Source organism: Schistocerca piceifrons, chromosome 11 (assembly GCF_021461385.2).
Source record: "Schistocerca piceifrons isolate TAMUIC-IGC-003096 chromosome 11, iqSchPice1.1, whole genome shotgun sequence".
Classification (NCBI taxonomy): Eukaryota; Metazoa; Arthropoda; class Insecta; order Orthoptera; family Acrididae; genus Schistocerca; species Schistocerca piceifrons.
The window spans coordinates 157,258,929-157,283,721 of record NC_060148.1 but is presented as its reverse complement, the minus strand read 5'-3'; the positions used below and the strand labels follow the sequence as shown (position 1 = coordinate 157,283,721).

Genomic DNA, 24,793 nt, shown 5'->3' with positions numbered 1-24,793 from the left:
ATCACGCAAACTACTTGTGAACTATCTGTGCTGAAAAAATCTGTTTCAACATACATCTTGAGTGCAACTGCAGAAGTACTGGGATAGCATTAATGCAGCATTTGCATTTGAATATATGTGAGTACTTCAATATATATTATACAAACTATGTGAACAGCTTGCAATTCATTTGACAAGCATTATCACAACAGTAATCCTAAACAATCACTGTGAGGAAATGATAGGAAAATAAATATACTAAATTTTATTAAATACAGTAAAAGAGTGGTCAGACCCAACACAGTTCAGGCTTTGGCTTTGAACCCTGATGTAAAGATGGTTTGGCATTCAGGATGATATGTATGCACAACACACATCATGTAAATGAAAAGCAGTTTGAAGATCCATTGACTTTGGACCTAAACTGGAGAACTATTCAAAGGCTACAAGGTTAAAATGTGGTTCTAGACCCACTCCCCCCTTGTAACATTGGTTGTAGTGGGAGTCTGATTCATAGTGCATCTCAAGGCTTAGCCTATGTTCAAAAGTGGCAGTGTGGCTGTGAGCTGACAAAGTCTAGAAATGTGAAAGCCAAGTAAAGGATATGGTAACAAATTGATCAGTAGCACAGCCTAATGTTAACCAAAACATCCAAATGGTGCCCATAACGTAACTTTTTACCTACAAGAAGTCTTCTCATACTCTGTGTGCTGTGTTAGTTGATGAACTGAACTTCCCTATGACCTTAACATTGTATCAGTTGAAAGCCACCTTCTTTGCCAAATTAATTAAATGTTAATTTTTAATTGGTGTATATTTTGGGCATGAGCTCATGCTGGAAAGTAATGACACAAAATTTCTATTCGGAAATTATTGAAGCATTTTAATTAAAACAAACTTAATATTTAACATATTTATTCTTCGTGCTTGTATATTTATTTCAAACATAGTCACCTTGGCACTGAACACCTTTCTCCCAGTGAGACGCCAGGTTGTTGGTGTCGTCACTGTAGAATACTTGACTTCGTTGGCAGACCCACAGCCTCACCTACGCTTACACTAATTCATCACTATCAAAGTTAAGTCCCTGAAGGTGTTCTTTAAGTTTTGCAAACAGTTGAAAATTCATTGGCTCAAACCGGGTCAGTATGGAGGATGATCAATAATAATGAATCAAAGGCGTCAGTCTGTTGCAGGTGCAAAAAAAAAAAAAAAAAGTTGTGTATGGTCTGGCATTGTCATGCTGAAGGAGAGGGTGCTCCACATGTGTATGAACTATTTGAATTGGTGCTCTGTTGTCTGAGGGTTTTCTCACATGCTGACACAGTTAAATAACACACACACACACACACACACCCTGCTGCATACTCTGTCAGCAAAGTGGTAACATCAACAGTGTCATATGCATGACAACTGATATTAAGAACGGAATCAAAATTTTGGAGGCATTATTTTCTGGCACACCCTTGTAATAAATTGATGCATTTTACAGTTGCCTCAAATGCTGCAGAATGGTTCCCTTGGCATTGCCCAGCATCCACTTGGAAGTCATAATACTAAATCCATATACACAGCAGCCAAAACATTATGATCACTGATCTACTGTCAGTATAAACTCATCCAGGCAATAGCATCTCACCTTGTCTTCTAGTCAGACACACACACATTGCATGGAGTATCAGTGAGCATCTTGTCTTGTTGTAAAATAGGAAATGCGCACAATCTGAGTTTGACCAAGAGCAGATTTTGATGGCCTGAAGGCTTGGTATGAACGTTATGGAAGCTGCACAGCTTGCCGGGTGTTGAAGTAGTACTGTGGCAGTTGTCTTCAACACATGGCGAAACAAAGGTGAGACCATGGCCAGACGTTATGGGGTTGGGCAAGTACTCCTCATCACAGATGGTAGACATCATAGGCTAGGCAGACTGGTAAAACAAGACAGGCAATAAACTGTGGTGTAACTAACATCAGACATTAATGCTGGGCAGAGTACAATTGTGTCTGAATGCACAATGCTCCAAACACTCCTAATGATGAGTCTGTGCCGCTGATGACCCACGCCATGACATCGACAACTGAAATAGGTATGTAACTATTGGCGCTGGATGTTGGCACAATGGCCGAGCACTGCGTGGTCTGATGAATCCTGATACCTTCATCGTGCCTTTGGGAGGGTGCATTTCCGTCACCCACAAGGGGAAGAGCCTCTTGACTCCTGTAGTGTAGGGGCCTCCATTATACTCTGGGAAACAACTATGTGGGCACCCATGGGTCCAGTGGAGCTTGTGTGAGGCACTGTGTCACAAAAGAAGTATTGTAAACTGGTTGCAAAGCACATCCACCCCTTCTATTGTTGTTGTGCTCTTCAGTGGCAAGACTGGATTGATGCAGCTCTCCATGCCACTCTATCCTGTGCAAGCTTCTTCATCCCCGAGTAACCACTGCAACCCACATCCTCCTGAATCTGTTTAGTGTATTCATGTCTTGGTCTCCCTCTGATTTTCACCCTTCACCCTTCCCTCCAATACTAAATCGATGATCCCTTAATGGCACAGAACCTGTCCTACCAACCAGTCCCTTCTTCTGTAGGGTGTCGCACGAAATGTGTTACCATTTTGTTTTTGAATATAAACTTTATTGTCAATACAATCCGAAAGGAACATATGCTATAATGAAGAGCCATCCATGGAGATTTGTTCTAACTCAGTACATGCTCAATATGCCCACCATTTTGTTTCCCAACTTTCTTCAAAGGAATGCTGAAGTTAGTGAGTACCCTACAGCACATGTCTTCCCTAATTTCACTGAAAATTTAAAGAATAAGTCTTGTGAGCTCCATTAAATCACGTGGACAGTTCAGGAATTTTTTTCCCTTTAGGTACCCCCAAAGAAAAGAGTCACATGGATTGAGGTCTGGACTATTGGGGGGCCAATTTTGTTCATCATTGAAGCAACCTGGAAACCTGAGTGAAATGATCCGCATGTCGAAATGCTTGTGTAAAAACTCCAACACAGTGTTTGCAGTATGTGGCCTTGCTCCATCTTGCATGAATCACTGTGTGTTGAAGGGCAAGGCAGTAGCAAGAAGCTGTGGAATGAATCTATTGCGAAGCATGCTCAAATAACGTTCGCTGTTCAGTTTCTTCAAAGAAAAAGGGTCCAGTAAGTCCGTGACTGGAAATTGCTGCCCACGCTGTAATCCTCGGAGCATAATGTCATTCATGAAGCACTTGTGGGTTTTCAGTGGCCCAAAAATGTACATTTTGTTTGTTAACCACACCATCTAAATGAAAATGCGCCTCATCTGAAAACCAAACGTTGTTGAGAGTTTCTTCCCTATCCTCCACCCACTGAGCAAACAGCAGTCTCTGCTGCTTGTGTTCTTCAGTGAGCTTCTGTACACCTGTCATCTTGTATGGGTACATGTGGAGGCCACTTTTAAGAATGCATTGAATGGAGCGACTGGGTATTCCCAGTTGCACTGCTGCCTTTCTACACAATTTCCCGGGACTTCTCTGTACAGCAACTCGTACTGCTTAAATATTCTCTGGCGTACAAACAGGCTTAGGCCGAGGTCGCTTCGATTCCAATACTGTTCCTTCCTGTACAAATTTATCGTACAACCCGTGAATGGTCTTCTTTCAAGGGACCCATCATGTGTTAAACTGTTGTCGAAAACGCTTGTGAGTCACAACAAGGCTTTTCGTTTCATGAAAAAGTAACACAATTGCCGATCGTTGCTGTGTTGTCAGTCTTCCATTGTCAGCCATTGCTGGTTACTAGTCTCCTAGTGGCAGTATCGTGAATTACATGTCATTTCGTAACTCATTTGTTTATCCAAGCTCTGCTGGTACTGCTGTAGAGATCCAAGCGGAGTATCTAATGTGTGGTGTAAATTGTAAAAGAAACAATTGGTAACACATTTTGTACGCCACCCTATAGTTAAGTTGTGCCACAAATTCCTCTTCTCCCCAATTCTATTCAGTATCTCCTCATTAGTCACATAATCTACCCATCTAATCTTCAGCATTCTTCTGTAGCACCACATTTCGAAAGCTTCTGTTCTCTTCTTGTCTAAACTATTTATCGTCCATGTTTCACTTCCATACATGTATACACTCAAAACAAATACTTTCTGAAAAGACTTCCTGACACTTAAATGTATACTCAATGTGAACAAATTTCTCTTCTTCAGAAATGCTGTCCTTGGCACTGCCAGACTACATTTTATATTCTCTCCACTTCAACCTTCGTCAGTTATTTTGCTCCCCAAATAGCAAAACTTATCTATTACCTTAATTGTCTTATTTCATAATGTAATTCTGTCATCATCACCCAATTTAATTTGACTACATTCCATTATTCTTGTTTTGCTTTTGTTGATGTTCGTCTTATATCCCTCTTTGAATGTGCTGTCCATTCTGTTCAACTGATCTTCCAGGCCCTTTACTGTCTCTGACAGAATTACAATGTCATTGACTAACCTCAAAGTTTTTATTTCTCCTCCCTGGATTTTAATTCCTACTCAAAATTTTTCATTTGTTCCCTTTATTGCTTGCTCAATATGCAGACTAAGCGACACCAGGGATAGGCTAAAACCCTGTCTCACTCCCTTCCCAACCACTGCTTCCCTTTCGCTCCTCCCCTTTTATAACTGCCATCTGGTTTCTGTACAAATTGTAAACAGCCTTTCACTCCCTGCATTTGACGACTGCCACCTTCAGAATTGAATGAGAGTATGCCAGTCAACATTGTCGAAAGCTTCTTTAAGTTTACAAATTCTAGAAATGTAGGTTTGCCTTTCCTTCATCTATCATCTAAGATAAATCATAGGGTTGGTATTGCCTCACGTGTTCCAACGTTTCTACGGAATCGAAACTAATCTTCCCTGAGGTCAGCACCTACCAGTTTTTCCATTCGACTGTACAGAATTCATGTTAGTATTCTACAGCTATGACTTATTAAACTGATAGATCGGTAATTTTCATGCCTGTCAACATTTGCTTTCTTTGGAATTGCAATTATTATATTCTTCTTGTAGTTTGGGGGTATTTTGCCTGTCTCATACATTTTTCTGACCAGATGGCAGAGTTTTTTTCAAGGCTGGCTGTCCCAAGGCTATCAGTAGTTTTAATGGATGTTGTCTCCTCCCAGGGCCTTGTTTCAACTTATGTCTTTCAGTACTGTCAAATTCTTCATGCAGTATCGTATCTCCCATTTCATCCTCATCTACGCTCTCTTCCATTTTCAAAATATTGCCCGCAAGTGCATCGCCCTTGTATAGACCCTCTATAGGTCTCTTCAGTATTCCAGTAGGCAGTGTTTGTCTTGCCCCTAGTCATATATGCCTCTACATCCTAAAATTTGTCCTATTACCATCCCTGCTGAGCCATTCTGCACTTCCTGTCGATCTCATTTTTGAGACGTTTGTATTCCTTTCAGCTTGCTTCATTTACTGCATTTTTATATTTTCACCATTCATCTATTAAATTCAGTATCTCCTCTGTTACCCAAGGATTTCTACTAGCCTCATCTTTTTACCTACTTGATCCTCTGCTACTTTCACTAGATATCTCTCAAAGCTACCCTTCCTCTTCTGCTGTATCTCTTACCCATGTCCTTGTCAATGGTTCCCTAGTGCTTTCTGAAACACTCTACGATCTCTGATCCTTTCACTTTATCCAGATCCCATCTCTTACAATTCCTACCTTTTTGCAGTTCTTTCAGGTCTGGATAGATATCTGCTTATTACACATTGCAACCTTCTCCAAATGTCGGCGGTATCTTTCAGTCAGCAGACAAGATTGGCCTGTATGCTTTTATGCTGCATGTGTCCCTTCATGCTTCCACTTCACTATCTCATCAGAAACAGTGGATGTAGGAATGTTCAGGAGTGTGGAAAGCTCGCATACAGACATGTGACACCAATGACACCCTATCATCTGACCACATTCAAAGTCAATGAGCTCCGCGGAGCGCCCCATTTTGCTCTCTCACGATGTATAATGACTACTGAGGTCTCTGATATGGAGTAGGTGGCAGCACAACGCACCAAATATGTAAAAGTAAGTTTTTGGGAGTGGCCCGAAGCTTTTCAGCACATAGTGTATGATGAAGTTGTGCTCTATGCAAAATTCTACCAGACGGCTTCCTCTTTCATTCCTTACCCACATTCCATAGTCACCTCCTCCTTTTCCTTCTCTTCCTTTTCCTACTATTGAATTCCAATCCCCTATGTCTATTAAATTTTCGTCTCCCTTCGTTATCTGAATAATTTCTTTTATCTCATCATACATTTCTTTAATCTCTTCATCATCTGGGGACCTAGTTGGCATATGAACTTGTACTACTGTGGTAAGTGTGGGCTTTGTGTGTATCTTGGCTACAATACTGCATTCACTATGCTGTTCATAGTAGCTTACCCACACTCCTGTTTTTTATTCATTTTTAAACCTACTCCTCCATTACCCCTATATGATTTTGTATTTATAATCCTGTATTCATCTGACCAGAAGTCTTATTCCTCATGCCATCAAACTTAACCATTTCCCACCGTATTTATCTTTACCCTATCCATTTCCCTTTTTAAATTTTCTAACCTGCCTGCCTGATTAAAGGGTCTGACATTCCATGTTCCAATTTGTAGAACATAAGTTTTCTGTCCCCTGATAACGATGTCATCCTGGAGATCTGAATGGGGGACTATTTGACTTTCGGAATATTTTACCCGAAGAGGACACCATCATCATTTAATGGACAGTAAAGTTGCATCCCCTCGTGAAAAATTACGGCTATAGTTTCCCCTTGCTTTCATCCGTTTACAGTACCAGCACAGCAAGGCTGTTTTGGTTAATGTTACAAGACCAGATCAGTCATTCATCCTGACTGTCGCCCCTGCAACTACTGAAAAGACTGCTGCCCCTCTTAAGGGACCACATGTTTGTCTGGCCCCACAACAGATACCCCTCCGTTGGGGTTGCACCTACGGAACGACTATCTGTATTGCTGAGGCACACAAGCCTCGCTACCAGTGCCACGGTCCATGGTTCATGTTAGGTCCACTCCTTTGTGACGATCATGTTTCCCATTGAGTAAACGTTTAAGTGTCAGGAAGTCTTTTCTGAAAGTATTTGCATTGAGTGTGGCATTTTTCATGAAAACAATGCACCATTTCACAAGGCCAGGAGTGTGATTGAGTGGTTTCAGGAACACAGTGGTGAGTTCCAATTGATGTGTTGGCCACCCAACTCGCCAGCCCTGAACCTGGTTGAACAGATCTGGGATGTGATTTAACATAACGTCAGAGATCATCCCCCCTTCCAGAATTTATGGGAATGAAGTGGCCTGATTGTATAAATATGGTTCCAACTTCCTCCAGTGATCTATGAAGGCCTCATTGCTTCTGTGCCACTATGTCTCCCTACTGTTGTCTGTGCCAGAGGTTTACATACCAGCTTTTAGATGAGTGATGATAATCTTGGGCTGATCAGCCTATGGCAGTTACCATTATTGAAAGAAGGTTGTATTATTGTAATGATTGTGATGGTATAATGATACTGCCACATAAAGTTCGGCTAAACAGTACATGCTGCCCACGAGCCCTGCATGACTCACCCTCCAGTCCAACTTTAAGACACCGACTGCCCGTGAGATCCACTGCTGTTCCTCTACACCCATTGTTGCTCCACAATGCCCACTGGTGCCACGAGCTCTGAGCTGTGAGAATTCGAAGAGGGAGCCCACCGTGGTTCAGCCTCCTCCACCAAACCAAAATCCCCCGTCCCCACCATTAAGGAGCGCTTTACATATGCCTCTCCTTGATATGAGTAATGTGCATGTGTGAGGCTTTACTCGTCCATAAATTCAGAACCAGGAGGTTTGCCGAACTCACCACCCTGACAATCTAACAGGGTCCCAACAACTGAGGAGCTAGCTTGCTATCGAACCCTAACTCCCCCTTTTCAGCAATATTAGGGTTTCGGACTAACACTGTGTCCCCAGCATTTCCAATGAACCGTTTAGCCCCTTACTAACAGATGGATAACCTGTGACAGGCAATTTTGGTATTATGTCTAGCCTGGCTCCAGTTGTGCTGTGTTACTGCTAGGGTGACTTGTTCTTGAAGCAAATCATTGATTGACTACAGGTTGACAAGAGGAAAATTGACTGGATGTGCTAACATAAGGGATACTGGAGCAGCCTCCAGGGACTTGGGTTGTGCAGTGTTAAAGGTACAATTGAGCCACTTTGTCTGAGCCTTGTTGTGAAAGATAAGCACAGCCTTCAACTTGCAGTTCACCTGGTCAGCAAAGTATGCTGGTAAAAGGATTTGTGGTCACATCTTTAATTCCATTGTCAAAGCATAACCTCACAAATAGCTGGGAAACAGAAGCTATCAAGCATCCTCGGTGGCCTGGAAACAGAAAAAATTCATAACATATGCTGGCCAGCTGCCAGGAATGTCATTTCTCTGCTCGGAATGTGTCAAAAAAACGAGAAAAGTCATCCATGATAACTAGTAGGTGCCTAATACACACACACACTTGATGAAGTGGACCTATATAATCCATACAAAGTTAATCCATCAGGCATTCCTAACAGGTAGGCTCTAAGAGCCACTTGAGGGAATTCAAGTTCAGCTCAGCTCCCTTACGGCTCTCACACTCCTCCACCAATCTCTGGACAGCCTTATTCAGGGAGGACCAGGTGACATGTTGAGTGATCTTGACCCCACCAACCTCCAGGCTTGCTTATACAGGGAGGACCAGGTGATGTGTCGTCTGATCTTGACAACAGTTTTATAAATGCCTAAGAGGTTATTATGGAAATAATAAGCCAAAACCTAACTAAGAGCTTGATCGTCAGTCTCTAAACAAAATTCCTGGTCTTCAAAATAAAATCTGAATTTCTTAAGGGCAAACATAACCACCAAGGCTTCCCATTCATACATGGAATATTTCATCTCCGCAGGTGAAAGTTCCCAAGGTGCATTGCTATAGGGCATCAACATGCAACACCTCCCCTGCCATTCTGTTCCTGTAGGAGGACAGCTACCACTTTCTACTCCAGAAGAATTAGGTGTCTGTCTGCAAGAAGAACATGACCTCAAAATTTGGTATGTCTAATACTTGTGGGTTACTAAGCACCACCTTAATGGCTTCAGAAGATTCTGGATGACTTTCATCCCATGTGAAATTTCTTAAATCGTTAAGGCACCCCACTAATTTAATAAAATTCGGCACAGACTTTCGAAAAAATTTGTCATGCCTATGAACCGTGCCACAGCTTTCTTATTTCTAGGAGCTGGAAATTTTCGCAAATCACTAGTACGCTCCTGGTCAATTTCAATCCAATCAGAGAAACTAAGATGTCCCAAGGATGAAACCTATGTGCCAGTGTCATTTTAGATGGCTTCACAGTAAGTCCCACCTCCCTCTGGTAAACCAGAACTGCCTCAAGATGTTGCAGGTTTTCAGACAGACTAGAACAGTAAACAACCATGCCATCTAGGTAATTAGAGACACACTTGAATGTGAAATCACCAAAAACACAATCTAGAAGGCAAGACATAATGGTAACTCCCGTTGGAAAACCAAAGGGCACCCTGTTAAAATTGTGGAGGTTCCAATCTGTACAGCAGGCAGTAATATACTTGAAATCCTCTGTTAACATGATCTGATAATATGCGAGATTGAGATCCAGGACAGCAAAATACTGAGCCTGACTGAACTAAGTAAACGATTATGCAGATTGGGAAGTGGCACAGATTCCAAAACTGCGTTCTCATTAACTGCACAATAACCCACAACAGGATGAAACACCCCACTGCTGCCCATAGATACTGAGAATATGGTAGAAGCATAGGCTGAAGTTGAGGGATGGAGAAAACCTCTCTGGAATGTCATTTGTAAGGCAAATCTTGTACTGGATTTTATCAGTGATGTCCAATCTGTTAGTTAACATCTGTGGTAACCGATCAAAAACTTCCAGTACCAGCATCACCTCTACTGGATGAAGGTGACTGAGCTGAAATGGCAAACATTGCAGTAACACACTATGAATTCCTGTGGCAACCTGACAGGAGCACAATGTGAATGTTTCAGCTGGGTTAAATTTAAAATAAACAACCCTGCCTTGACAAACTAGCACAAACCCACTACCACTTACAAAAACACACTGCAAAATTAAGTTCACTGAAAGATTTTTACTTACTATCCACTTTACAGGCCAAGAAAATTTTCCAATACTCAGTTTTGCTAACCAGAGGCAACGTGTGCCCAGTGAGAGCTCAACATTGGGAGGACGGATGCAAACAAGGCAATTGACAGGTATGGCGGAACTTCAAATGCCACAGATAATCTAAACGAGAAACTGAACTACCAGAGTTGAGGGGGGTGCACATTCGTTCCTGGTTAAGTTGTACCCAAAAATAAGGCAGGGGTTCCCGTACCTCAGACTTGGCACAGATCCAGCCCTTAGGCAGTAGAGCACTACCGTGCCTCTTCCATTCTGTGTGATGTCGGCTGTTTGATTCTCCTTCCATGTCACCAGACATCGCCATACAAAATGCCATAGCAGACACCAAAGCCTCTAATTCAGTAAAAGATGTGCATTCATTAGCGAAGGTAATCCATGAACAGTCCTGTGGCCACATTTTCTGTAATATGTTATTGAGTATTTGTATCTCTGTGACTTGCAATTCCAGGTATGGAATGGTCATATGCATTCATCTATGAACCTAGGAAAAGGTTCATGAGGAAACTGCATTAGCCAAAAATGTTTATGCCTGAGTAGCCTCTTAATATGAGGTGACAATTTCAGGCCAATAATTGATTTTTACAACTCCCTTGATGTTGCACTTTCATGTAAAATTCGATTGAAAACATGGCTTAACACAGGGGGTACAGCATCTGAACAACAACATTGTCAGTGATGGCCAAAGTGTCAGCATGAAACATAAATTTGACCATGATCCATATGATGGATTTTACCTGTCTTTCAATTCTACATTGAAAGTTCCATTATAGCTTGCAGCAGTAACATTATTTGGTATGGTAATTTCCCAAATTAATTCTCCTGAGGTCCTTATAGGTGTCCGTAGCATTCCTACTACTTCCAGCAGTTATGTCGGTGGGAGAATCTTGTTCACCACCTATTGCTCCTAATTTGTCTAAATAAAGGCAGCTGTCCCTGTAACTGCAGAGCTAATGTAATATGCTCAGAATAGAGATTACATTGTGCAATACCGCACAAGTGATTATCCCAATGGATCAATTGTGCCTGAATTATATGTATTTGCTTATGATGGGGCTGACTACTTTCTAAACACACTACATTCTGACACAAGATTGTCATGGCCAGAGCTCAGGCAGCTAGTGCAACATGTACCTCCATGGTGCAGTTGGTACTAATCACCAAGGGGTCGTCCACAAGTTGGGCACACCGCCCTTACATGGAAGCTGACAAACTTTTAATTCGTAGATAAACTGTTGATTTTTCAATGAGGACAAACTGGGACAGTTGTGGGACCCCATGTTCCGCAGTGGATACCTGCAAACACACACCTTCCCCCTTTACTTCCAGGAAAATAACCATTGCCTGTTGCCAACCAAACATCCAGCAGGAAAAGGGGAAATTAAGTGGAATGACTAGATGGATTGGGGTTCACATGAGTCTCCATTGTTTATTAAAATGTTTTTATTTAAGAATAATAACTAAAGTCAGATACATTAGCAGGATTACAAACACCACTCTGAACTTTCAAATTTAAGACATTACACACCTTAGTTTAGTGACAATTTAAATAAAGCAATAGTTAACGACTAAAGCTGTGTCTGACACCAGTTCTTAGATTTTAGATTCAAAATTTCCATCTTCACAAACCGCAAATGAGAAAATGCTTCAACAAATAATTATATGGAAACAGATGGCTCTTTAAGACAACACAGAAGCATAACTCATTTCAAAGGTTAAAACTGAATAGCTATACTGGAAGACAGAGCAGTTTATAGCTGCCTCGGGACCCCTAGAAAAAGGAAATTCTTAAAATACACCTCCAATTGCATCTAGATAATTTAATAAAGTAAACAGGTGCACTGATTTCTAGAGCTACCTTCAGGCAGACAGACAGAGCAAGTTTCTAAATCTTGCACCAGTGAGCAGTTAAGTAATTAAAAAGAGAATGAGCGTGCACCGATCGATATAACTGGCTTCAGACACAGTGAAAATTCTATTAAGACATACTGTAGAAAATCCCTAAGTGATTCAGTATGTGAATGTGCATGCATAGCAGCTCAAGAACACCCTTTAAAAAGGAGAACTAGTAATTAGTAGTCAGAACCTACTTGTAGCAGTAAATAAATAACAGGTGAGAAAAGCTCACTTCATGACAACTTTAAAATAACAAACACTTGAACAATTAAATCTGGTAAGCAGTAACTCACCCAGAGATGGAATAAATTTCTTTCACTCTCCACCTCACAAATGGCCAGTGAACGAACACGAAAAACATTCAGAGCTCAGTAACACTTGATGGTTTTACACACTTTTGCTTGTTCCAGTCTCTGAGCGTCAAATGTGCCTGTTACTTACCAACAGGCTATATTTTCACAAGTCTGGATGACATCTGAAGTGACGTGTGATTCACATAGAGATGATCAGCATGTGACCATTCTAACAGTGCTCGACAGTATGTACAGCAAAGGCACTCGACCCAACAAACCCCCAAAAATCAAAATGTACAAAATTTTAGTACAAATTTCGAATAGTGATTTACGCAACTTGAGTGAAGGCAGCCTATCGGTAGCTGGCAGTGGTGAATTCCCTGAGGCCGATATACGGAGGCAATGTTAACAGCCACAGCATGATAAGCATGCCCTGAGTCCAAGTCCAAAACAATCAAAGTGTGCCACAACAGTAGAAAACTGGAGCAGACTAAGGAGCATCTAAATTCCACTGTCATTCTCACTTAATACAACTGCACGGCCACGATAGTTGGGTAGATCAATGGACTCGTCAGATGATTCTCATCATAAACTCGATCTAAGGCTAAACATGGTCACGCTTAAAACAGTATTCAGGATTACCAAATCATCGAATCCACTGCTAAACATGGGGAATTGAATAGCAATAACAAGCTTGTCTAGTTGCTAGACACTGCCCTAACCCCTTCCAAGGCAATGCCACAAGGTATTAAGTCATGCAACACAACTGAAATCGCGCAGTTTTTCAGATGAGAAAGCTTGTTGCATATTGTGACTTCCACAGAGAAGAACAAATAGCAAATACAGATAGCCAAGACCACACCAATGTACTGTCTTTCATTAACACATGTGTCTGCAATTATTAACTTGACAGAACTTTTGAAGGGCTATTAGTCATCCATTCTGTCAATTGTGGCTGAATGGCAAATACTGTTGACGTACCCTACGTGGCTCTTATCGTGCCCCATGGCGCCCCGAGCTCCAAGCCAAAGAAGTGACATCACCAGGTGCAGGATGGGAATTCAAAGAGGTACCCCGCCATGCCTCAGATAGTGATAATAATAAAATCATAATGATCATTATTTGTACTAGTATATTAGTATTATTGTAGGCAGTTAATTAATACAAAAATCAATTAATAAGATGTCTTTCTATCTTTTGCCCAGCATCTCTCTTCAAGGCATCTTCTTTGCGTACACCATTTTGCTTCATTATTTTGTCGATATACTCTTTCTGAAAGTTAAGTGGTATACTTTGTTTCTATCAGTAAGACGATTTCCAATAAAAAATTGTTCTTTGGCTGCTAAGTATCTAACATCCTCAACAGATCCCAATATCAGTTTAATGATTTTCTTCCTATGCTATCACTGTTTCATTTGTTCTCATTTCAGTCATGATATGCTGGTGCTGTTCCATAAATAATCTTTCCAGAACTTTGTCTTCTTTTGAGATTAGCAAGTAAAACCCATAGTTCAGATCCACAGAATAGGACTGGTGTAGCCTGTAGCCTACTCTCTCTTTTTGTTCTGTTAGAAACGTGCTTGTCCCACCAAAAGGAATTCATGAAGTTAGAATAGTATTAAGTAGTGTGCCAACGTAGGGTGTGTGCGTTTAATAATTTTATCATAAATAAGCATTCAGTGCAACAAGGTTTTGATGTAACTGTTCTAGACATTTTATTATTCTGATCATAAAAGTAGTATGAGTGATGTGGCACTTGACAGTCCAGTTTCTGCTCCCCCACACAGTTGGTTTAAACTGTATTGTAATTTGATATGAACAACATTGATTTTATGAACAACATTGAAGTCATTGTTTCAGGTAGTAGCTGTGTTATTTTACTTCATTACACTACCATTATATGCATATGTAGATAATGAAGCTAGAAAATATGATTGAAAACAATAGCATAGGGAGAAGGCTGAAATGAAAGATCATAATGAATTTTCAAAGGCATTGTCATTAATCAGTCTTACAATTTTTTGCTGCCTCCCATTGAAGTATACCATAGTGAAATCGCCACTCAGAATTTTGAACTCAAAAGAGAACACTTAACAATAACTACTATTTAGTTATAAAGTAGTGTGATGGTTGGGGTTTATCTGTGTGATATATTTTATATAATATGGGAGGACTGTGACTGCTTAAAAGTACTTATTACAGTTTGTTATTTTTGCCACAGGGCCAAGATTATCCATGCAGCTTGAATGTAAAAGAAGAGTTGGAGGAGGGTGTGAATAAAGAGGTAATTTTAGAATTTATATGACTACGTGGAAGTAATCTTGTTTAGTTGTGGTGAAAATAATGAGATGGTAATCAATTGTGTGTGTATTCACTTTAGCAGTCCTGTTTTTACTTTAGGGTAAAGATAACAAGGGTTACAGTATTCTCCAGGTTGGAAACGAGGAAACCGGTAAAATAGAATATTTTGTTACACTTTACCCATATGGATTTAAACATTATCTTTGAGCAGGTGAAGTAGTTTGTGAGTTTGTAGAATTGCTTCTTTACAATATAAGTGCAAATAAAAATTAAATGAGATAGCATTGATGAAGTTATATGAAAATTGGTACCAAGTCCCAAGACTCAAGCTATGATTTCCTGTTTTAATGAGTAGTTCCCTTAATGGTTCCATGTATGTGAACTCCAGCATTGGGTGTTTTTATTCGCCATGTGATACTGCTGTGACAGTTACAGAATCATTGAAGGAATATCTACACAAAGTAGTGCAGAAAAAGTAGGTGATCCTAACCTACTGAGTAGAGACTAAGATGTCTGAGCATACATTGCAAGTGGTATGGACAGGCAGTCTTGTGAAGTACTTTAGAACCGTTTTCTGAAAGCTGTCTTAAGCTGCTGGTTTAACAGCCCACACAAAATTGAAATAGTTGAAATACTGCAACTATAAACAGGCTTGTCCTTACAGATAGTATTAGTACAGAAAAGGGCTAGTGATCATGATGCCAGCACAGCGACAGTGGTAAATGAAACTTCCTGGCAGATTAAAACTGTGTGCCGGACTGAGACTTGAACTCGGGACCTTTGCCTTTCACGGGCAAGTACTCTACCATCTGAGCTACCCAAGCACGACTCACGCCCCATCCTCACAGCTTTACTTCTGCAAGGTTCGGAGGAGAGCTTCTGTAAAGCTTGGAAGGTAGGAGACGAAGTACTGGCAGAAGTAAAGCTGTGAGGACGGGGCGTGAGTGGTGCTTGGGTAGTTCAGATGGTAGAGCACTTGCCCGCGAAAGGCAAAGGTCCTGAGTTCGAGTCTCGGTCCGGCACACAGTTTTAATCTGCCAGGAAGTTTTATATCAGCGCACACTCCGCTGCAGAGTGAAAATCTCTTTCTGGATGGTAAATGAAGTTAATGAATCCTTTAAGAGGGCTAGGTGAATAGATTTGCTAGAAAGAGCAGGTAAGTAGTTGTTAACATCCCATTTAAACAATGAGAATGTCATTTACTTCCAATATGATCTACATAGAAGAAGATGGACAAACACTAAATGGACTGTAAATCACACGCTGAATAAGTATGTGGTGAGTAACTGGATTACAGACAGGAAAGACCCACTGTGGGAAAACACTGAGGAAGCAGACTGTTGTACTCTCAGTTCAAAAAAGTATGCACAGTGGTGACAGCCAAGTGCTAATGGAAATTCTTCTGTCCGTAAAAAGATTTATGCGTGAAGCATACAACTACCACCATCATACATGCGCAACGGATTTTACAGAGAACACGAGACATTTCTGGTCAAAGACTTCTATCCAGGTAGTCATTGACCAGTCTGGTGTGGCTTTGGAGGAAAGCAGAAGGTGGTCACTAACCCCTCTCTGTATTTAGTTATCAAGTTTGTGCAGGAGGATCATACCAACATATTGTTGTTTCACTGTCACACAGACTCCTGTATTAGGAACATAGTAATAGGATCCCTGGAGTAGAGAAGCAACTGGAAGAGTTGAAAACATAATAGTTGCCATGTTCCAACCGAATCACAAATAATTTGTCCAGAGAGTACTCTACAGCATTTTCCTCATACTTAGCTTGCATTTATTTGAAATCTCTCGCCTAGTGCAAAGACTCGGGCAGCTGGGAAAAAGTTCAGGTGGCTTCTGTATATAAGAATGGTAAAAGAATGTACCTGCAAAATTACAGAGCAATATCATAATGATTATTTGCTCCAGAGTTCCTGAACATATCCTCAGTTCAAATATAATTAATTTCTTTAAGACAGAAAAGTTTTTATCCACAAATCAGCATTGATTTTGTGCAATACTCATCTTGGTCTTCTATCAAATTACATACTGTGAACCATGGATGATGGGCAACAGGCAAGATTCCACATTCCTATATTTCCAGAAAGCATTTGAACAGTGCACCACTGCATACTGTAAATAGAGGTATGAGCATATGGAATAGGTTCCCCGATATATGAATGGTGCAAAGACCTCTCAAGTAACAGAGGCCAGTACTTTGATCTCAACAGCAACTGTTTTTTTCTGAGACAAGAGTATCATCAATAGTGCCACAGAGAATGGTGCCATATCTGTATATGAAATGATCCGATGAGCAGCATTCTGTGCCTGTTTGCTAATGGCATTGTGTGTGGGGAAGGATCATCACTAAGTGACTACAAGGATACAAAATGACTTGGACAAACTTTTTATGTGGTGTGATGAATGGCAGATGCAGAAATATTCAAGTAACTGCAGATGAGTAGGAAAAACAATCCCATAATGTTGTATACAACATCAGTACTCTACAGCTTGACAGTCTGGTCAATAAAATGTTTAGGTATAACATTGCAGGGGCCGGCCGGAATGGCCGAGCAGTTCTAGGCGCTACAGTCTGGAGCCGTGTGACTGCTACAGTTGCAGGTTCGAATACTGCCGTGGGTATGGATGTGTGTGATGTCCTTGGGTTAGTTAGGTTTAAGTAGTTCTAAGTTCTAGGGGACTGATGACCTCAGAAGTTAAGTCCCATAGTGCTCAGAGCCATTTCAACCATAACATTGCAAAGTGATATAAAGTGGAACAAGCACGTAAGGATGGTAGTAGGATGGGGAATAATCAACTTTTTTTGTATTTTGAAAACTGTGGTTCATTTGTAAGGGACACTGCGTATAGAACACCATAGAAGTGCGTAGTAGTAGTAATTGTTGTTGCTGTGGTAATAGATGCCATCCACGATGCACCGCTTGGTGGCTTGCACAGTTTTAATGCAAATGTACATGCACAGCAGCCAGAAAGAAGATAATCAAGCTGCAGATTCCATGTGAAATGCATTCTCAAGCTTTATAAGTTTGGTAAGCCCGTTTGTAAGGCTAATAAGTTGTTAACTGGCGTATGTGACAGAGCCAAGGATCAGTCATCTGCTTGTGTCATGAAGAGAATACATGACTGAAAGCTAAACATGAATATAAACTAGAGGTAAAGCTGTCATCAGCCTGGAGGTTTTAAACACCGGAGTTCTCTACTACACACAGTCCTACTGACTACCATGTGCTGTTACCCTCTTTCCACATCTGAACTGATTTACCTAACTAGTTTCAAAGTACCTGCTGTTCAATGATCAAGGACCTTTGGATTTGCAGTGTCACAATTACCCATTGAGCCACCAAGTACTAGAAAAAGGCAGAAGCACTTTGCAGTAAAGTCCAGAGCTATAATCCTTATAACTCCATATGGAATGCACTCCAAAAGTAGATGATGAACACACCAGAGGTCACATGACCATAAAGTGTAGTTAGCAGATTCAGTTACACAAAAAACGGTGCTGAACTGACACCTTTCTGCCATTCGAATTGTTCATTTATGGAACAGTGGTTTGCACATGTATACAAACAGGCAAAGGTCATTCCAGCTTTTAAGAAAAGTCACAGGAAATACGTGCAAAACTACAGACATACCTAGTTGGTGCAAAAATCTTCTTGAATGATTTTGTGATCCTGTATGACGGCTCTTGAAAAAAAAAATCAATTCATCTGCAAGAATGGAAATGGATCCCATTATTTCTGGTCATGTGAAACTGTTTAGTCTGCTTCTCCACAGTGCTGCCACAATGTAGTCAGCCTGTAAAATGAGACCATAGTTCTGAAGCAGTATCTGTGGGAAAGCTAGCAAAGTTGATGTGCCTTTCAATGACTTAGTACTTCTGCTATGCAGTTAGTCATTACTTTATGCCTTAAATTACGTGAAAACAGTAAGATACATTAGAACTGAATGGTACAAATGGATAGGTGTGATGTACCTGCCATTACCACATTGTAAACTATACAAGTACCTTCTCTTGTGATGGTGTGCAACAGTCATAGCTAATCCACAAAACATATGGAATGAAAATGAATGTTTGCATAACTGCCTACTTATTTGTGGCAAAAAGTATTTTAAGGATAGTTATATATGTTGGCAATATAAGAATATTATTGAGTCTGAGAATCCTACTTTCACTACAGTTTGGGGGTTACCACCAATAGCATGCGCTTTCATTAATTGTACAAATTTCACCCATATTCATTCTTGCCCTTCGTCTCCCCTCCGCTCTTCTGATGCTACCATCCCACAGGTGTGTCATCTGTCTCTTCAGTGTACATTCCATGGCTTGCTAAATATTTCAAGGGTTTCTGCTCAATGTTTCAGCCAGCTTTGGTCCAAACGTATTTTGAACATAACAGCTTTCTTGGAGGGCATTACATTCTGGAACTACAAATACATCAAGAATTTACTGTTAACATGTTGATGGTAGTATGGTCTTTACTTTGTATGCAGTCTGACTAGCGTGCATTCATCAGAGGACCTCAAACAACTGCCTAGCCCAAAAAACGCTTGCTTTGTGTAGTGCACCACTGACCCATCAAGTATTTCTACAATTCTCCACCTCATAACGCATTTCCAGCAGTCTGCAGTTTGGGCAGTCAGAGAATCGATGAAGCCTTTGGTTGAGACCCTCCACTCACGCCAAACCAAAGGACTTGAATCAATTCTGGGAATGCTGATACAAACTGTGTGCGCTGCATGCACTCATGTGTGACACAAGGGCTCTTCGCCATTTCTGCTACCTCTCAATATAAACTGAAGGTGGCCTCAGAACCCAAACGATGGGTATCATTGGCACCAACATCAGCCACAACTTGTAGACAGCCACACCCTGTGTGTTTCGTAGCCACAGGCAGGACATTTTCCACATCTCAGATGAGGCTCCATGGCAGACCCCCCCAGGGGGTCCACAACTCTTTCGTGGATACGTGCGTGGCGAGCACGGGGCCCCGAGCCATTGCAGCCTTCTTTCTCTCCCGGGCTGCATTTCCTTTCCCTTCCCCTCCTTTCCCCTCCATACCCCTTTCCCCTCGCCCTCTCCTCTCCCTCTATTGGTGTCCTTGCTTATGTTGGCCCCGCTATCCTCCTGGTTCTGTTGGTTTTACACTCTGGCTTTGTTGCGTAATCATCTCCTCCTTTTGGCATTCCTTGGTCCCCCTCTGGGGTTTGACCTCCATTCCAAAATTTCTCTTCCGTAGTGTGAGCCATTTGGGGAAGAGCACCTTACCTAGTGTCTCCGACGTGTGCCCTCCTAGTATATTCCACCTTTTCTCCTACGTCGTTGTCTGATGCTAGGGTGCATAGCCAGCACGGTAGCCAGCCCGTGTGGTGGGGTCGCTATGTACCCTTTTGGTTGAGCCCCCTGAACACACAGGGATCACACTTCTGATACCTGAGCTGTGACCTCCTCATGCATGCCTTGGAGTGGTTGCTCGTCATCCTGGAGCATCGGAACTCCCGGCAATGGCCGCCGTGCCAGACGGCCCTTGCTGTGGCTGGGTGGCGCCCGTGAGGAGAGCCCCTGATCGGAGTGGGTGGTATCAGGGCGGACGCTATGCAGATGAAACGCATAAGGGTCCAAACCTCTGGCCGCTCTTCCGCGGCCGTCTCTCTGCGTGGTACTGATTCCTCAAGTGCTGCTTCTCTTGCCCCTTCGGCCTTCCCTTCCGTGGCTACCCCCTGGGAGGAGGGTCAGGCCCGTCGACTAGGGGCAAAACCTTTCCCCCGTTATCTAGTTTGCACCAGGACTGATGGAGATACTTTCACCAGTGTCAAACCTTTATTCTTTGTGGAACACATTGAAGACAAGTTCGGCGAAGTGGACTCCCTGAGCAAGATGCGGTCGGGTTCTTTACTGATAAAAACTGCTTCGGCTGCCCAATCTGCAGCCCTTCGTGCCTGTACCCATCTTGGCACAATTCCCGTGTCCATTACCCCTCACCAGTCTCTAAATATGGTACAAGGTGTGATTTTTCACAGAGACCTCATCCTTCAAACTGATGAGGAACTTCGGGACAATCTCGGACGGCGGGGTGTTCACTTTGTTCGGCGTGTTCAGAAGGGTCCTAAAGATAATCGTATTGATACTGGTGCCTTTATCCTGGCCTTTGAAGGGGATACCCTTCCTGAGAAAGTTAAGATTATGGTCTATCGCTGTGATGTGAAGCCGTACATCCCACCTCCTATGCGGTGTTTTAAGTGCTTGCGTTTTGGCCACATGTCTTCTCGCTGTACCCAGGACCCTCTCTGTGGTGACTGTGGACGTCCACTCCATGAGGGGAGTCCCTGTGTTCCCCCTTCTGTATGTGTAAATTGTCATGGTAATCATTCTCCACGTTCAGCAGATTGCCCAGTCTATAAGAAAGAAAAAAAGATACAGGAGTATAAGTCTCTTGATCGTTTAAGCTACACAGAGGCCCGTAAGAAATATGCACGATTGCACCCTGTGTCCATGACATCTAGTTACGCCTTGGTTACATCTTCATCCCTTCCTCCCCCTTCCTTACCCCCGTCCCGGACCCCTCTCCTTCCCCCCTCCCCTGCGGCTCCCACACCTTCTCCTCTGGGCGCCGCTCCCCCTCCCCAGCCGGAGAAGTGTCCCACTCCTTCGGCGTCTGCCGGTCAAGGGCGCCTCTCCCGGGATGCCCCTTCCCGGCACCTTCCAGGTCAAAGGTCTGCTGCAGCGCGGCGACCGCGAGAGCCGCGGTCTATCGGCCCCCAGGTCGCCCGGTCTCTTTCTGTTCCTGATCTTGCTGCAGCTGGCTCCATTATGCCACACAGCCCTCCTCGATCTCAGCCTGAAAAGAAGAAGAAACATAAGTCCCGGGACAAAGAGCCTCTGGTGTCACCGGAGGTCCCTTCCCCGGCTTCACAACCGGATTCTGACCTGTCGTTTATGGATGTCGCCCCATCCTTGTCGGTGACGGGTGGGGACCCGGCGGTATGACTGGATTTAGCGTGTTCAGCCCTCATTTAAACCATCGTTCTGTGGTTCTCCAATGGAATTGTAATGGCTACTATCGTCACCTTCCGGAATTGAAATCCCTTCTTTCGTCCTACTCAGCAGCTTGTGTGGTTCTCCAGGAATCTCATTTTACTGATGCTCACTCACCGACCCTCCGTGGGTTCCGTGTTTTCTGTCGAAATCGGGTCGGACCCTTGCGGGCTTCTGGTGGCGTTTGTACGTTGGTCCGTACAGACATTGCTAGCACGTGGATTCCTCTCCAAACTACATTGGAAGCAGTTGCTGTTAGGGTCCACTTAGACTCTGCAGTCACAGTATGCAATCTTTATCTCCCTCCTGACAGGACTCTTACACCTGCTGCCTTAACCACCCTTCTTCAGCAACTTCCTCCTCCCTTCCTCCTCCTTGGGGATTTTAATGCTCATCATCCTTTGTGGGGCAGTGCCTTTCCATCTAGACGAGGTCTTCTTATCGACCAATTTATTGCAGACCACGACCTGTGCCTTCTTAATGATGGCTCCCCCACTCATTTCAGTGCTGGTCATGGTACCTTTTCTGCCATTGATCTTTCTCTTTCTTCTCCCTCTCTCCTCCCTTCATTACACTGGTCGCCACACGACGACCTTTGTGATAGTGACCATTTCCCGTTGATTATCACGCTCCCTTCCCGCTCCCCGATGGAGAGGTTACCTCGTTGGTCTTTCCACCGCGCCGATTGGCCTCTATATACTGCACAGGTCGAGTTTTCTCCCTCTTTGTCGGGTTGTATTGATGACGTCCTACGTGACGTGTCTGACGCGATTGTTCGCGCTGCTAACCTTGCTGTCCCGCGCTCATCTGGACAATTTCGTCGTCGGCAAGTCCCGTGGTGGAGTACGGCCATTGCCATTGCCATCCGTGATCGCCGTCGAGCTTTGCAACACTTTAAGAGGCACCCATCTGTAGCCAGCCTTTCTACCTTTAAGCGCCTTCGCGCTAAAGCCCGTTATTTAATCAAACAGAGCAAGCGGATATGTTGGGAACGATTCGTTTCTTCCCTTGGTTCCACTGTCCCTCTGTCACGGGTATGGGCTACACTTCGCTCTCTCCAAGGTTGCCATCGGCAGTCCACCCTCCCAGGCCTTCACCTCCCAGATGGCATTTGTACGGACCCATTAGTTCTCGCAGAACATCTTGCGACCCATTTTGCAGTGGCATCAGCCTCCTATCCAGCTGCTTTCCTTCATCAAAAACAGCAGGCTGAAGCTGTCACCTTATGTTTCACCACTTGTGAGTCAGAATCTTACAACGAACCTTTCACTGAATGGGAATTTCTTTCTGCTCTATCTGCTTCTCATGATACGGCTCCTGGCCCAGATTCCATTCATAACCAGCTGCTTCAACATCTCAGTGCTCCACAACGGCACCATCTTCTTCGGGTGTTTAACCGTATCTGGCTCCAGGGTGACTTCCCTTCTCAGTGGAGGGATAGCATTGTGGTTCCTGTCCTTAAGCCTGGTCAGAACCCCCTATCTGTTGACAGCTATCGGCCAATTAGTTTGACCAATGTTGGTTGTAAGTTACTTGAACGGCTGGTAGCCCGTCGGCTCACTTGGGTCCTCGAATCTCGGGATCTATTGTCCCCTTACCAGTGTGGCTTTCGAGAGGGACGATCTCCAATCGATCATTTGCTTCGCTTGGAATCCGCAGTTCGGCAGGCTTTTTCCCAGCGCCGCCATTTGGTTGCAGTGTTTTTTGACCTTCGCAAGGCCTATGACACGGCCTGGCGCCATCACATCTTACTAACCCTTCATCAGTGGGGTCTTCGGGGCCCACTCCCGATTTTTATCCGCCAGTTCCTGATCCATCGGTCATTCAGAGTTCGAGTTGGTACTGCTTTTAGTTCTCCACGGACCCAGGAGACGGGCATCCCACAGGGTTCTGTCTTGAGTGTCCTTCTTTTCCTCATTGCTATCGATGGACTTGTGTCCTCTGTCGGTCCCTTGGTCGCCCCTGCCCTGTATGTGGATGATTTCTGCATTTGGGTTAGTTCCTCCTCGATGCCATCTGCAGAACGGCAGCTCCAGGTGGCTATACGGCGTGCCTCTGCATGGACCCTCTCCCATGGGTTTCAATTCTCTCCTTTAAAATCGCGGGTGGTCCACTTCTGTCGCCGTACTACGGTCCACCCTGATCCAGAGCTCTATCTCGCTGCACAAAGATTGCCTGTGGTTCCACAGTTTCGTTTTCTAGGTCTTCTTTTCGACAACAAGCTCACTTGGCTGCCCCATATCAGACTCCTGAAGGTAGGATGTTTCCGTAAACTCAATGTCCTTCGCTTCCTTGCCCACTCCTCCTGGGGTGCGGACCGTTCCCTCCTCCTCCGTCTTTATCGTGCTCTAGTTCTGTCACGTTTGGACTATGGTTGTCAAGTTTATGGTTCAGCTGCTCCTTCCACGCTGCACGTGCTGGATCCAGTCCACCATCGTGGTATCCGTTTGGCCACCGGTGCCTTCCCTACTAGCCCTGTTGATAGTCTCCTGGTTGAAGCTGGGATCCCCCCCCTTTCTGTTCGGCGGTCCCAGCTTCTGGTGTCTTATGCCCTTACTATCCGTTCTTCTCCCGCTCATCCTTCCTATTCTATCCTATTCCCAGACCATGGACGTCGCCCGCCTGACTCCCGCCCTCGGGCGGGTTTACCGGTTGGGCTGCGCCTTGCGTCTCTTACCCGTGATTTTCAGCTTCCTTCTTTGTCCTGTCTTCCTCGCTCCCTCCCCTCCACCCCTCCTTGGTTAGTTCCTCGGCCTCGAATTCGGATGGATCTCCGCCGCGGTCCGAAAGATTCCATCCCCCCGGTGGTGTTCCGTTCCTTTTTCCGCCAAATTTTATGGGAGTTTCGGGATGCTGTTGTTTTTTACACTGATGGCTCTAAATCTGCTGATCATGTTGGGTATGCCTTCACGTCCTTTGTTGGAACGGAAAATCATCTACTGCCACCCTCATGTGGGGTGTTTACTGCGGAATTGATGGCAATTTCCCGGGCCCTTACCTTTATTAAACAATCCCAACACA

The 24,793-nt window shown here is 43.5% G+C and overlaps 1 protein-coding gene across 1 annotated transcript in view; it reads left to right on the top strand.

The window, feature by feature from the left end:
• The window catches only part of LOC124720368 (zinc finger protein 729-like), a 116,767-nt gene that overhangs the window by 894 nt on the left and 91,080 nt on the right, over positions 1–24,793 (top strand). Inside the window, exon 2 of the mRNA XM_047245696.1 lies at positions 14,645–14,707. The gene's annotated coding sequence lies outside the window, so the exon portion shown is untranslated. The remainder of the gene's footprint in view (positions 1–14,644; positions 14,708–24,793) is intronic.